Source organism: Amblyomma mixtum, chromosome 5, assembly GCF_055824585.1.
Source record: "Amblyomma mixtum isolate Tamu chromosome 5, ASM5582458v1, whole genome shotgun sequence".
Taxonomy (NCBI): domain Eukaryota; kingdom Metazoa; phylum Arthropoda; class Arachnida; order Ixodida; family Ixodidae; genus Amblyomma; species Amblyomma mixtum.
The window spans coordinates 148,716,508-148,731,975 of NC_143016.1; the positions used below are offsets into that span (position 1 = coordinate 148,716,508).

The following is a 15,468-nucleotide window of genomic DNA, read 5'->3' on the forward strand; positions in this document are numbered from 1 at the left end:
CGAATGGGAACGTTGTAGCAGAACGAACCTGTTCCGGCGGGTAAAAGACGGGGGGCTAGGGTTAGGGCACCTCTTTTTAAGGCAGCTGGTGAACCGTTTTTTGTTTTTTCGCGACGTCACAGACCCGTTCTTACGCACCGTGTGCCAAGTGAAGCTGCGGCGATTGCTGCCGGAGTTTGTGGTATCCACAGAAGAGCTCTCTGGTTGAACTTTTGGTTACTACAAAGAGATTGTAGCAAGCGTTCGGTTTCTTTCGGCACGTTTTTCCACCGATTATCTGTGGAAAAGTAAAAGGAAAAAGTTGTAGAATGATCTTTGTGATATTGTTTTCCCAGAGCCCATGTACAGGGCCTTGTACAGTGGAGGCCCGGGAGGGGATGTTCTAAAAAGGGTGAAGAAAATGCAGGAGCCACCAGGAGTAAAGACTTTCTTTTTTAAGTTACACACCGGGACGTTACCAGTTAAAAAGTTTCTAGAGGGAAATGATTTCTTTTTACCGTGGGGATCGAACAGCTTAATTTGTAAACAGCCTGAAGCAATAGACCATGTTTTTTTTGCATTGCTGGGAGGGGATTTATTTTTGGGACGTGTTACAAATGACCATAAAGGAAGAGCTACCACTTGACGCGCACGGAATACGCTATTTAAGCACTGATAATGATAATGCGGCACCTTTTGATCTCATAATGCTCTTGGGCCTCCATTGTATATGGCGCTCCAGAATGGCAGGCTACCATTGTGACAAAGACGCACGACCGGCCCGAATTTATTTTCGGGAAAGCATGGACTGGTTTCTTGCAATCCAAAAAGCAGCTGCGGAGCCTCCCGAGTGGCTCTCAAGACTAGAGCCGTTGTGTATGTTGCGGGAATTTTAAGCTGACGAAGCCAGTCTCGTGCTGGCTGACCACGACAGTGTCGTATGTATATAGCGTTACGTGTATTTTTGTTGTGCAATGTCATGAGCCAAAGCCAGGCAATAAAGAAAAAAAACTTGCATGGCGGAGTGGTAGCGTGCTCGTCTCGCACTCCGGAGACCGGGGTTCGATTCTCGAGCTCGGCCAATTTCCTTCTCTGTTTTATTTATTTATCTGGGCTGACTAGAAAGGTTAATTAGGCTAATTGGTTAAGTAAGCAATTAACTGAACTCAGTCCCACTTATTTGAAGCATCACTATACGGTCCCTTTAATTGGTTGCATGATTAGTAGCCAAAGTAGAATTGGCCCCGTTTGAAATTCGCGCACACTGACGTCACGACCATTTTGACCAATTGAAAAGCGTGACATTTCTGTCGACAACTGCTCCTTACAACGATGAGGCATTAAAGGCTTTCGCTTTAATACAGACACACTTTCCTGGTTTTGACATTTATCGCAAAGATCGTAAAGAAACACGAGGTGGGGGGGTTTAATAGCAGCAAGCCAGCAGTTGTCATGTACGCCAATCAACCTTGCCTCAGATGTGGAAATTATTTAGCTTCTCATTCGAGCCTCTCCCTAAACAGTATTGCTGGGCGTCTGCTACCGCCCTCCAAACAGTAATCCTGATTTCTGCACAAAATTAAATAAAATTCTTTGTAACGTTGCTACATCAGACCCTAATGCATATATTCCATTATTCGGTGACTTTAACTTCCCAAATATTGATTGGCGTACCCAAACGGCTGCTAACACTTAATCAAATTATTTTCTTGACGTATGTCTTAATTCTAACCTTACGCAACTCATTACGGCGCCGACACGTGTAGCAGAAAACTCCGCCTCTATTCTATACCTGATACTAACAAAGCATCCGGAAAACCTAATGTCTATTTGTTTCATACCAGAGATCAGTGATCACAAGGTAATCCATGCCACATTTTCCTTTGCTCCAACACCACGTGTCACTCACAAAAATACTATCGCCCTGTACGATAAAGGGAACTATGAGGCCATAAATAATGAACTAACTGCCTTCCTTCCATCCTTTGAAGCATCATTTCATAACAGATCTCCTGAAGACAACTGGATTATAATTAAAACTAAGGTACACGAACTAACAAACAAATTCATTCCGAAAACCACTTTTCATGAAAATCGCCACGAACCATGGTTCACAAGGTCCATAAAACGAATAGAAAATAAGAAAAAAAAAGACTTTTCCCCGCAGCCAAACTTAGACCGAGCACTTCAGCATGGAATAAATACTACGCAGCCGGAAAAGATTATCTAGCGGCTATCCGCGACGCAAAGCACTCTTTTTTCCGAAATGATTTGCCTAACATTTTACGTCACAGCCCAGAAAAATTTTGCAAAAAAATAAACCCCCAACAGCCCCGTGAAGTTATTCTCACTAACGAATGTGATGAAATAATCGCAGATGCTGACAGTGCAGACATGTTTAATCACGCATTTTCATCTGTATTTACCAAGGATACCGGCCTACTTTCCGCGTCTACCCTTCCCAGAAACACAACGAATAACATGCCGGCCACAACGTTCTCTGTTGATGGTGTCGCTTCCCAAATTAAGAATATTAAACTCTCATCATCAGCCGGCGTCGATGAAATCGACTCGAAAGTGTTAAAGAATACCCAACATACCTCTGCAAAATTTTTGTGCCTCATATTTTCGCAGTCATTGTCTAAAGGTAATAAAAATTCCCCTTTGAATTATCGTCCCATCTCACTAACCAGCGTGCCGTGCAAGATCATGGAACATGTCATATACTCGCAAATCATGAACTTCTTAGATACAAGCAACTTCTTTCACTCTTCACAACATGAATTTAGGAAAGGATTTTCATGTGATATACAGTTGGCACTTTTCCTACATGACCTGCATGCAAATCTTGACTGTAACATCCAGACTGACGCTGTATCTTTAGATTACGCTAAAGCATTCGATAAAGTATCCCACCGACGCTTCCTGCTAAAACTTTCCCTCTTAAAGGGAAACTGCATAGGTTTTAGAAATCAACGAGCTTAAGAGGGTCCAATGTGTAAAACCTGCAGGTAAAGCATGCGAAGTCTTTTTGGGCTAGCACTTGAAATAGTGAAGCAATCGCCGATTAAAATCCGGACGCCATTCCAGCTTCTCCGCAGCGCACAACGCCAAGTGGGGGGCGCATGATGACGTCATCGAAGGTATGGGTACATTTCCAACGCACAAACGCGCGCTTTGAAGGAAAAAAACCAACGCCACCGAAGGCGAACCCTGCCGAGAGTTGTTTGGCAGCGTCTAACGCGTCAGGGCAGGGTGTGGCTGACGACAGCGGTAATTTGAAATCATACCTTCCATGACGTCACGCTGAGTTTCCCTGCACTTCTCCGGTGCATTGAGGAGAAGCGCAAAATTCAATCGTCGATTACGTCACTATTTTAAATGCTAGTGAAAAAACACTTGGCATGCTTTACCTACAGCCTATAAAGATCTGCATCCTTGAATGTCGCGAAATTCTCAAAAAAGTGCTGCAGTTGCCCTTTAAGATGGTTAGAACAGTTTCTTACTAATCGTACTCAATCTGTGCTCATAAACAGCCAGTCGTCTAGCCCCCTACACGTAACCTCAGGCGTCCCACAAGGGTCCGTACTTGGTCCTCTTCTTTTCTTAATATACATTAACGATTTACCCTTGCATGTGTCTTCCTCAATCCGCTTATTTGCTGACGACTGCGTTATTTATCGTACAGTAACTAACATCTCAGACAAAAACGCTCTTCAGACTCACCTTAACAGTGTACAAGAATGGTGCGACCAGTGGTTAATGACTCTTCACCCTAACCAATGTAAGCTCATGTCATTCACCCGGAGTCTTAGACCTTTTCGTTCTGCTTAGACAATAGACAACCTAACAATAGAATCTGTGCAAACATTTAGGTACCTAGGCATCACTCTATCAACTATCCTATCCTGGAATGCGCACATTGTGAACATCATTTCCTCGGCCAACAAAAAACTAGGTTTCCTCAAACGCCACATAAGCCATGCACCAAAATGCTTAAAATTACTAGCATATCAGTCACTGCTCAGACCTAAACGTAATACGCATCAGCCATCTGGGATCCCCATCAAAACTATCTGAAGGCTAACTTCGAACAAGTTCAAAATCACGCTGTTAGATTCATTCATTCAGCATACTCATACGACATCAGTGTTTCGTCTTTAAAAGCTGAAATTAACGTGTCACTTCTTTCCCATCACCGGCGCATTGCTAGCCTCTGCCTTTTCCGTAAATTCTTCAACAGTTCATTGCACGAAGCACCCTACATCGTACGCCGCATGCACATATCCCAGCGCACTGGTCATCCACTTCAAGTTGTTCGTCCACGCTCCCGTACCACTGTATTCTCGGCCTCGTTTTTTGCCCGACCAGCATCCGACTGGAACGGCCTTTCCCACCAAGTCGCATCCATTACCTGTCCATCAAGATTACACCAAGAGTTAACGCAGCTGATGTTAGATTAAACCAAACCTCATGTTATATCTGTAGCCCCATCCCTTATGTAGTACCACTGAATAGGGGTCTTTAAGGAAATAAACTGAACTGAACTGAACTGAAAGCCAGCCTTTAATGCCTCATACTGTCGTTAGCAGACGCGTCGGCAGCCGTGTCGACGCTGTTCGACGACCGTTTCTGTTCGACGACCGCCGAGCACGCTAGTTGCTACGTCCGAGCTCGTCCAGACCAAGCGAAGTTTTTTTTTTCTGCGCTGGCTTCGTGAGAAGTTTCGACAAGTGCAGGCGGGCCCCGGATCCACTGCGACCCGGAGGATCCGCAACCAGCCTCCCAGCCCAGGCGCCGTGCCTTTGCCGGTGCTCGGGCAACTTCCTGACCTTCAAGCAGCAGCCCAGTCGGCCGCCCGTGACGTCATGGGAGTCCCGGGACCTGCTGCCCCTCCGGTGTTCCGTGCGCCGCCCCCAAAGACGCACTGTTTTACGTTCACAGTTACTTCCGACGCGACAGCTGACGACATCGTCGACGGCATCGAGTCGGTTGTCGGCCCGAAAGGGTTAGATAGCCTCCAGCACCATGGAGGCATGAAGTTCTGCGTCGCCATGGCCTCGGCTGCGGCGGCAGAGAAGATGCTAGTGGAAGGCGCCTTCAACGTGAACGGCACTTCCGTCCCAGTAGCCTGCGTGGGTCCTGCCGTGGTCCACGTGGCGGCTTTTTGTGTGCCGCTGTTCGTGGGAGACGCGGCGCTGGCGGCAGCACTGAGCTCCTACGGCAAGGTGCTTGACATCACCCATCCCGTCCTCAAGGGCCATCGTCACGTCGGCAACGGTACGCGCGTGGTCCGGATCGAGATGAAGCAGGCGGTGCCGAACTTCCTGACCGTCCAGGGCCACCGCGTCATGTTTGACTACCGAGGCGTCCGGAAGGTGTGTTCCCGCTGTGGGCAGGACGGCCACATCGGCGCGGCGGCGCGCTCGCTGCGAGGTGTTCGGCCACGACACGGCCGGATGCGGAGCGGCTTGCAGGCGCTGCGGTGGAAGCCACGCCACAGCGGACTGCCTGCGGCCACGGTCCTATGCGGCGGCCGCCGCCGCGAGGAATGCCCCGAGTAAGGACAACGCGGCCGCAGAAACACGGAGCACACCAGCCGTCCGGACGTCGGTTGCCGACGAGCACCCAACGACCAGCCGCCCGAGGGAGCCCGAAACCGCCCCCGCGACGGTGGTGCCTGGGAACAAGCAGCACCACGAGGGGTCACCTTCAAACTATGTGGAGCCGTTCGCTGCAGTTTTCGCCGAGCCCTTGGCGCCGCTTCCCGGCACCGACGCCTACGACACCGTGAGCAGCAGCGACGAGTCGAGCCTGGCGTCGGGCGACCTGGAGGAGGTACCGGAAAAAGTCATGCCGCTTCGCCTGACAGGCGACTTGACGTGCGGGCAGGTGTCAGGGCCGACGGCTCCTCGAGGTGCGGACGACGCGCGCTTCCCGTCACCAGCCAGCCACAACCTCCCATCGGCGACCCTGGCGTCGGCATCGGCTTCAGCTGCGAGCGTCGCAAAGATCACTCAGCAACCGGTGAGTGAGGCCACAAGCGCCGACGACCCCGAAAATATGGACTTCTCAAGACCCGACTACAAACGTGCCCACCCCCCATCATCGGAGTCCAAAAAGACTGTTAACGAACGTTCTGGCAAAAAAGTGCCGCGCGCGTCAAGCGCCGCCCATGGCAGCGCTCTTTAGGTTGTATGCTATGCCGTCGGTGCTCTTGGCAGTCATGGCGGTTGTGCATCTCCTCTCCCTGAACGTTCGGGGATTTCAATCCGTAGATAGACAGAGAGAAGTGATGCACTTTGCCAGGGCTAGGGGCGTCGACATCCTGTTTTTACAGGAATGCAACTTCCGTACTTCACTTGATGTACTGAATTTCACCACCCGGTTTTCTGTTTTTGCTTACTTTTCGTTGACTGATTCTCATATGTGCGGTGTTGGTGTCATTTTTGTAAACCCCTCCCTGCGCGCGGGTGCTCATTGCACTTTTGGGCTGGACGGCCGCACTCTTGCGGTCGACTTCAAACTAAACCAGCGGCGGGTACGTGCGTTGGTTGTATACGCGCCAGCACGGCAGACTAGTAGTTCGGATTTTTTTTAGCGCCTCGACTCCTTCCTCCTTGATCCTTACCCCACTTTCATCGTCGGTGACTTCAATTGTGTACTTAACATCGACCGTGACGTCCGCGGACAGGGTCATGGTCGCCGTTATTCCGGTGCCCCCGCACTCCGCGATCTCGTGACTTAGTTCCGCTTGTCTGACGCGTGGGTGCAGCTTCACTTGGATGCCTTTGGAGCGACGTGGGAGAGCGCGCAGTCAGCCAGTCGGATAGACAAATTCTATTTTCCACCAGAGCTCGCTTCTTTTGTCGTCAGCTGCGAGGTTCTCCCGTTCCCTGCAGGCATGCCGGTGATTTCCGGTCACCACCCCTTGTCAGTCAGGCTCGACTTTGGTGAGGACACCCCACGTACTGTTACGTGGCGCATGGACACGAGCCTAATGGCAGACCCGGAAAGCGTGGCGTCGCTGCGTACGGCGTTGGCCGCATCGTGCAAAAGCTTCGTTGCGACTGATTCATGGGAAACACTCAAGACTCGTTGGCAGGCAGCTCTGGTGGCGGCCGCTCAAGACCGCAGACGCCAGGTAACTCATGCACTGAATGACACCCTCAGGCGCATCCGTATAGTGCAAAGGGGAGCACCCCTAACGTTCGCCATGAGCGATTACCTGAGCCTACTTAAAGCACGTTACCACGTGTTGCTCTGCCAGTCATCACGGGCAGCTAGTCGCGCACACCAACTCGGGCGGCCTATATCACACCCGTCTGTGCTACGACACGTACGCGCAGGCACGGCAGAGGAATTCGCTCCCGCTACTGTGCCTTTCGTGACACTCCCAGACGGCACCCAAAGCAAAACCACGTCCCATATCTGCACGATTTTTGCAAGTCACTTCTCGAACCTGTTCGCTACGGACAGTTGGCTAAATCTTCAAGATGGTTATGACGGGCTTCTACAAAGGTTTTTTGGAAACTTGCCACGAGTAGCTGAAGAGCTGCATGAAAACCTTTGCGCACCAGCCACAAGCCAAGAGCTGCACGCCATCCTGCAGAGTATGAATGCAGCCTCTGCCCCCGGTCCAGACGGCATTCCAACAAGTTTTTATTCAAATGTTTTTTACCAGAACCAAGGAGCACTGCTGAAAATGGTCAACGGCTTTCTCGCGGATGGGTTACGTCCGAACTCTTTCCGCGAATGTCGCATCATACTCATTCCGAAAGCGGGCGGTGACCACTCCGACCCGCAAGCATGGCGGCCCATAAGCCTCTTAAACACAGACTACAAAATAGTCGCATCTTTACTAAACAGAAGAATGCGGACGATCCTGCCTCACCTAATCCACCGGGCTCAAACCAGCAGCGTGCCTGACCGCTCTGTGTTTGCTGCATTGGCGCTCACAAGAGACCTGTTCACATTTGCCAGCAGGACGGGCTTCACCGGGTGTTTTGTTTCGCTCGATCAGGCGAAAGCATTCGATCGGGTGGAACACTCGTATTTGTTCGGAGTCCTCGAAGCCTTCGGATTCCCGCCGCAAATTGTCAGCAGGCTGCGCTTATTTTACGCAGACCTGAACGCTCATCTCTCCGTAAACAGCCACCAGAGCGCTCCCTTCTCAGTCACCCGGGGCATAAGGCAAGCATGCCCTCTCTCCCCAACATTCTTCGTGTTATGCCTGGATCCACTCATCCGGCGCATTAACGACAGTCCATCCATACGCGGCTTCCCTCTGCCTGGCCAGGGCCAAATCAAAGTTTCGGCCTACGCCGACGACGTGTCGCTATTCCTCAAGGACGAGGATAGCTACGCCGCTTTTTCGCGGCTGTTTCTCGAGTACAGCGAGATATCGGGGGCCCTATTGAACAGGAGAAAAAGCAAGGCACTAAGGTTTGGCACCTTCAATCCGAACCTTGCCGGCGAGGTGGAGTGGGTGCAGGGAGTGAAAGTCCTGGGAGTAGTATTCCTCGCCAGCAGAGAAGTAGCCCGCGAAACCTGGACTAACCTCCGCACGAACGCTGAGAAACGCCTCTCGGTGGCGTCAACCTTCCGCCTTTCAATGGCAGAGCGCTGCTATATAGTTAAGTCCACAATCGTAGCCGCATGTTTTTTGTCGGCCGCGTCGCAAACCCATCGCGCACGTTTGCTCGCAAGCTAACCTCGGCCTGTGGCTCTTTCGTTTGGGCGGGCAAAACCGAACTTGTGTCACGAATGTTCATCCGCCTTCCATCGTATATGGGTGGGTTTGGTATACCTTGTATCCGCACCATGTGCAAAGTGCTCGCCTTGCGAGGAGTACGAGATCTTGTACGCAACCCAGACTATCCCGGGAGAACACTCCTCACATACTTTTTGGGTACAGCGCGTAACGTGTTTTTTGCACAACCCGTGGTTGGTCCTACAGCCGAGCAGCCGCCGAAATTTTTCGTTAACGTGCGTCGCACACTGGCGTCGTTGTCTGCCAGCTTGCCCGATCTGGATGTTGATGAAACCCCGCCCTCCAGGATGTGTGAAGCACTAACGGTAGCTGAGCTGACACGCGAACAACTCCAGAAAACTAGACGGGCACGCTGGGGCCAACGGACCTCAGCTGCGCTTCCTGCAGATGTCAGGGACTTCGGCTGGTTGCGAGGCTGGCGGATCCTGCCCACAAGAGACCGCCTTGCGGCGTGGGGCGTGGCGCCCTCCGCCCGATGCCCACAATGCGGTCTCTTAGAAACATTGCGGCACACAATGTTCGACTGTGTAGTGGCGCGCACCTTTTGGGTACTAGTGTCACGAATGTTCGTAACCCGCCTCGAAGCGTGCACTAGTTCACGCGAACTGCTTACAAATAAGCTCTTGTGTGTCGGCATGTTCGTTTTGTGGCGGCAGCGTGGAGCGGCTTCCTTAAATGGGCGTCCGCAAAGAGCAATGTTTCCAATGTTGCAGCGCCTCCGCACGCGCCTCTTTGAGCAAGCATGAGTGGACGCACTGAAAATGAGTGAGGCTGAGTTCTTGCGCAAATGGTCGACATACTTCATCGTCCTGCGCGGCGGTCGAGTGTCGGCTTTCTTACTCTCTTACTGACGTGCTCGGTGCTGCGTCACTGCGCATGTGCTTGACTGATCAGAGCATTGAGTTCAGCAGTTTAGCTTTGTATTTTTGTTGACATTAGTTGAAAATAAACTTCTCTTTCTAAGCCGTGTCGGCAGATTTGTCCTCCTTTCGGCGTCACTGCTTAAAAAGAAACCGCTCTGAGGGTGGGAATCGAGCCAGGGCCTTTGGCATTTGAAGCGGAGACGCTACCCCTCCGCCACGAAGGCTCAAAGGTTCGAGCATGAATAAAGGCGGATCTAGTGAATGCATGGGTTTCATAAATAAAATAAAAGGAATAAAGTCAAGAAAAGAAAAAAATAAGGAAATAAACAAAAATAAGAACAAAATAAAAATAAAATATGGAAATAAAAATAAGAAAAGGAGTAAAAAATATATAAAGAAACAAAATATGAAAAATAAAATGTAAATAAAAACTAACAGTGCGCCAGGAAACGCTTCTGCCTTGCAGCACTTTAGAGAGCCAATTGCCCCCTGAATTTTTTTCTCTCTTTTCTGTCACCGATTCCTCTGCCGAACGTCAACTTCCTGTGCTGATGAAGCGCGACCAAAGGACGTGGTGTTGCAGCGTCCTTTCACTGGACAATTTGCAAAACGAATGAGCGGCGCGCCGGTTGCGTCTGCCGCGTGTGTGCTTGAGGTCGCTCTGCCAACAACGTAGACTGTGGGCATCTGTGGGCATGTGCTTATCAACAGAGAAATCACTGCAACCTGCCAGTAACGCCGAGGAAGTCTGCAGTCGTACCACGGGGAGAACGTAAGCCAGCCCCTATATGCGCGATTACAGGTCAGCATACGCACGGCGCACTGCTCTATGACTGCTTAGAAAGGCTGCTCGCTTCATGTACATAACCCTCCACGTCTGTATCGGTAAGAGCTAACAACCACGCATAATCAGCGCTCATCAGCCCGCACATTACCCCCCAACCATACCCTTTTTCCTCTTTTTCGAAACGCAAGAAAAGTAATTACGGAACCATTTAACCGCTGTGCCAACCGAACAGAACTCGCGTTTCACTTTATCTTTATTTTTACGCAAGAAAAAGACGTTTGGAATAGATAGTTGTTTGCGCACGTATGGGCTAAATGGTAATTATACAGCTGATCTGTTGGCAGTCGTAGGCTTCAAATCGGTTTGTGGAGACATTTCCACGTTCAGACGACGAAAAGGATATCATAGACGGAAAATTACGACAGCGTAATACTATATGTCCTGTGGTACACATCCCCTTTGTTGCTGTTTAGACACAGCAACTATCGCCATTTATGCGTACACATGGGCAGTAAAGTGCTTCGTGTGCACTAATAGAAGGTCCTGCAGCACAGAAAACATCATATTCGAAACATTTAGGGACTTGTAACTTTCATTTCATTTGAGACTTAATATGACCAGTGTGAAAGTTACGATAAACATGACATGAAGATCACTGTCTGCAAGTCAGCCGAGCATGCTCGCTGCTCCAGCCGATAGGCGGGCCAACGAACTTTCCAGCAAGTGCGCTGTAGGAGGTCTCTTGTCGGAAGCGCCTGCATTTTCAGCCGTAAGACAACATACTGAGCTGTATGGAACGCATACCAGTGGCCAAAACAAGCAGCGTTATATGCAGCTGCGTAATATCAGAGGTTAGACTATTTATGGCCAGAGCCGTATCTACCGAAAGTTCTCTTCCCAGAGATAGTCACTTTGAAGCTGAAGACAGCAGAAGATGATACCGAGATTGCACGGGTATAAGTTATTAAGTCTTTTAAAAGCAGCGCCCTAGCTTCTACACTGACGCATCGGCACCAAACGGAAACTTTATTTTTTTTATATATTTATATTATTCCCTACCGTCAGCCGCCTTTTGGAAGCCAAAGCAAAAGTGGAACAACCATACATTGTTTTACATCTCTTTACAACAAACCAACAAAACACAGGCGGCAGCACAAAATGAGCAAGAATAAACACACTATGCTTCCAAAGAAAAGAAAACTATGCGACATATGCGCTTGTAAAACTTGTCAATGAGATTGAAAAAAAAAAACAGAAGACAAGAGATAAGAAACAACTTCCGTTTCGTTAAGCGGACTTCGTCCCGCGGAAGCCAGTTTCGTTCGGATACTGTCTTAGGGAAAAAATAAAATTGTCAAGCATTCGTTCGACACTAGTGCACAATGACTGCCGCGTTACGTTTGCTGCGTGTTCGGCGTGATGCAGTATACCGGGTGTTTAATTTGAGAAGTTCTGCGTTTGAAAAAATTATTTTTTTTACTCAGAAGAGCGTTTTTCTTTGGCATAGCATTTTCAGCCGTGTAGGACACCAGAATACAACATGGGCTAACTACTAAGGTGGTTAACTAATAATTTGTAGTTAACTTTTGGACTATTACGATTTGTCTTCTTGTTTATTAAGAGGCGTGTAGCCCGCGCAAAGTACTATCCATGTCAGTTTCTAGAACTAAGAAAAAGCTGCTGCACTCGGCGCTGTGGCGCCACAAATTCTGGTTTGGTTTGGTTTCGTGGGGTTTAACGTCGCAAAGCGACTAAGGCTATGAGAGACGCCGTAGTGAAGGGCTCCGGAAATTTCGACCACCTGGGGTTCTTTAACGTGCACTGACATCGCACAGTACACGGGCCTCTAGAATTTCTCCTCCAAAGAAATTCCAGCCGCCGCGACCGGGATCGAACCCGCGTCTTTTGGGTCAGCAGCCGAGCACCATAGCCACTGAGCCACCGCGGCGGCGCCACAAATTCTGGCTACACCTCGCCAAAATACATTAGCATTACAGAAACTTGCAGCGTAAGAAACTTTTGCAGAGCATGTAACTCGTCGAAATAGGGCTATTCCACACCAAACGTCCAGAGGTTGCGATCGGCTATCTCTGATTTGGTCAAAATAAAAATCATGTAAACTTATCGGAACGTGCGCAATCTAAGCCTAAAATATTTTTCTTAAAGTTATTGATTGATGTGGTGAGCTCAGTTTCAACGTATCGAAAAGGCTTGGAATCCGGCACTGCCCAATAATCAATAAAATATCCAAATTGTTATTAAAAACTCCACAAATTTCTTAATGACATTGGCACAGATTCTGACTTTCGATACGGTTCAGGTTTTTTCGTCTCTTTGCGCCTCTCCACCGCACGGCATAGCGCCGCTGTCACTGTGACCAGAATAAATGTACAGCTCTGGGTCCTAAGTTTCCACTGCAGGCAAGGATCAGAACAATGTGCAGGCGAAGAGATATTCATAAAAAAATATTTTAACGCTGCGGGGCGGCCCAAGCATTACAGAGGTTGTTGTTCAGTGCCTTCATGCCGCACTCAGTCATGGCAGATGTGTAGATGAGGCGAGGGGGATGCTATGCTGCGGGCTGACACGGTTGCGGTATGTTCGGTGGCACGAGAGTGAGGCAATTCATCGCCATAGGACCTCGCTCACCGCCAGCGTGTCTCGCGTTACCCGAAGCCATGGTGAGGACTTCGCTCCCTCGCGTGCGCTCCGAGGCACGCGCTCTGCGCGATGTTATTTGGACATAAATAAAGGACTGGTGTTACGGCTGCTGTGCCGACTGGTCGTGTTCATTCCTGGTCGTCCACGCGAGACAGCACATTGGATTCCCTTGGTTTTCTGCTCTTGGCTGCCTGGCGCCGTAGCGGGTACGTTGGAATTTCGAACTCAGAAAGCGAAAAGGATGTCGATTATCGCCACCCACCCGCCCAATGTCATGCCTCATTTGCCTTAGCTCCAGCACGAAACATGCAAGACTGTTAGCGAGGACAAACTGTAATGGTTATCCGGCCACAAATGTGTCATGCAAGGTGCAGTGGTCTACCTAGAGAGGGGTTAAGAGACGATCCAGCCTGCTGCGCGAAAGCTGAACTAAATTTTTTTTTTGCTCCCTTTAAACAAATGGAAACAACGAAAGGCAATGAACTGTTCGACGAAACCCGCCATACTTTGTGTTTTTACTTGGACCACCTCAGGATAAAAGCAACGAGTGTCTGTGGTTCAAAACGCACTTTTCTGCAAGTTCAGTATTTTATTTAACTGTCACGTATTAGTTTAGTCAGCTGTAACATTTTTTATGCATGTTAAACACATCTAACGAAGCAAGATTGCCATTTTTTTATTTCCGAGAGGAACCTAACGTTTCACTAAAAAAAATGTCAAGACAGTACAACTTTTGCATTTTATTTGACTTGTGAAAACTTATAGCGTCCAAAATTATGTGATCTTAATCATATTGAAAGCCACAATCTGTGCAAATGCCAAAAAATATTTGTGGGGTGTTTGCAAAAAATTTTAAAATTTTTATCGATTTCAGAGCGGTGCCTGGTTTTCCGCTGTTTTTAAAGGTTTAAATCGAGCTCCCCTCACAATAAATTTATTACACAAAAATATTTAAGTTTAGATTATGTGCGTAGCGATAAGTTTCCATTAATATTTCGAACAAAGTAACGATGGTTGAGAGCAGCGAATGGGACGCCTGACGCGGATTGACCAATAGCCTTAATTTATTGTGCCACGGCGCCGATGGCAAGTGCCTTTTGAAAATTATAAACATGATATGGATATCACTTTTGGGTATCTGCACGTCTCTCAATAAATGCAGAGAATAACAGTTATAGTTAAAAAGTTCGCTAGTCAGTATTTGTCAACCAGCCAACAAGTTAGCACGCTTTGTTGTATTGTAACGCCTAACTCAAGCCGCCTATTTCTGAAAACTGAAAATCATGATAGCTAAAACACGTAGTATAGCGTGCAGGCCTCAAAATTTATTGTTTTTTTATTACTGACGGCAATATGCAACATTTTTATGGGAGCCAAACTTGGAACCTGATCCGGAACTAATCTTTAATGTTGTCCCTGTGATTAATCTCATTGTCACAGCGGGAGAACTGCCGCAGGACGAGCAGAACGCACCTTTGTGCTTCCACCTTACGTTCCATATCGGGCATGTAAAAATCAGCAGGACGACAGTTTGTTTGCCAACAGCCCTTCCGCGAGGTATCTGTGGTGGCCAAAGCTTTTAATACCAGAACACACATTTCCATCTGTTGATGGGCTGAACGTTCTTCGTAATCCGTTGCTGCTATAGGGTCTTTGAATGCTGTAAACATGCTTAAAGTTGGGTGTGACTCTTAATCGCATGTCCGGCCCTTTTTTAGAGCAGTTTAGCTTGAATTAAAATTTTAGCACAATGTATTTGTTCATTCATGTCAGTGTTAACGAAGACCGTGAATCCGTTTGAATCAGCGCCCACCTAATTAAATGCTAAGGATATACGAGCATGAACTTTCTAGGCAAAGGCAAGTTTCAGACAAGTTTCTAACTGTTACACGAAGGGCAATTTATTACTCAAAAACCTAACACGGAGGAATGGAACGAAATTTGTGCGACTTTTTTGTTCTCAGTGTATGTCTAACTGTTCATGGAGTATTGTTTGGCGCATATCGTATATTTAAATGAACAATTAAATTGCTGAGCCAGTGAACTTGTCGCGAGTGTGAACCTTACTGCTTGAAAGTAACAGTCCCTGCGGCCACGCAGTTTAAACATCACGTCGTCGGCAGACTTTTGTTAGGGACAGACCACTTGCAGCTACGTTCGATTTGTTTCCAATAAGCTTTAATAAGCTCTTAGATGTTTTAAAGGAAGTGTTGTTGACCTGTCGGCAACCGCGATGTATGAATGAGCGTACGTATGTACGGATTACTCTTGGTTCTCTTTCTTTTTTCTGTACTCCCCGTACAATAATGCCCGTTGGGTGCTTTAGCTAGGTACTGTAAATCAATCAATCAATCAATCAATCAATCAATCAATCAATCAATCAATCAATCAATCAATCAATCAAT

General features: G+C 48.3%; 1 protein-coding gene across 1 annotated transcript in view; it reads left to right on the forward strand.

Moving 5' to 3' along the window:
• The first annotated feature begins 13,148 nt into the window (after positions 1-13,148).
• Positions 13,149-15,468, forward strand: part of LOC149344127 (uncharacterized) — a 40,804-nt gene continuing 38,484 nt past the window's right edge. The window contains exon 1 of the mRNA XM_089546157.1: positions 13,149-13,269. The gene's annotated coding sequence lies outside the window, so the exon portion shown is untranslated. The remainder of the gene's footprint in view (positions 13,270-15,468) is intronic.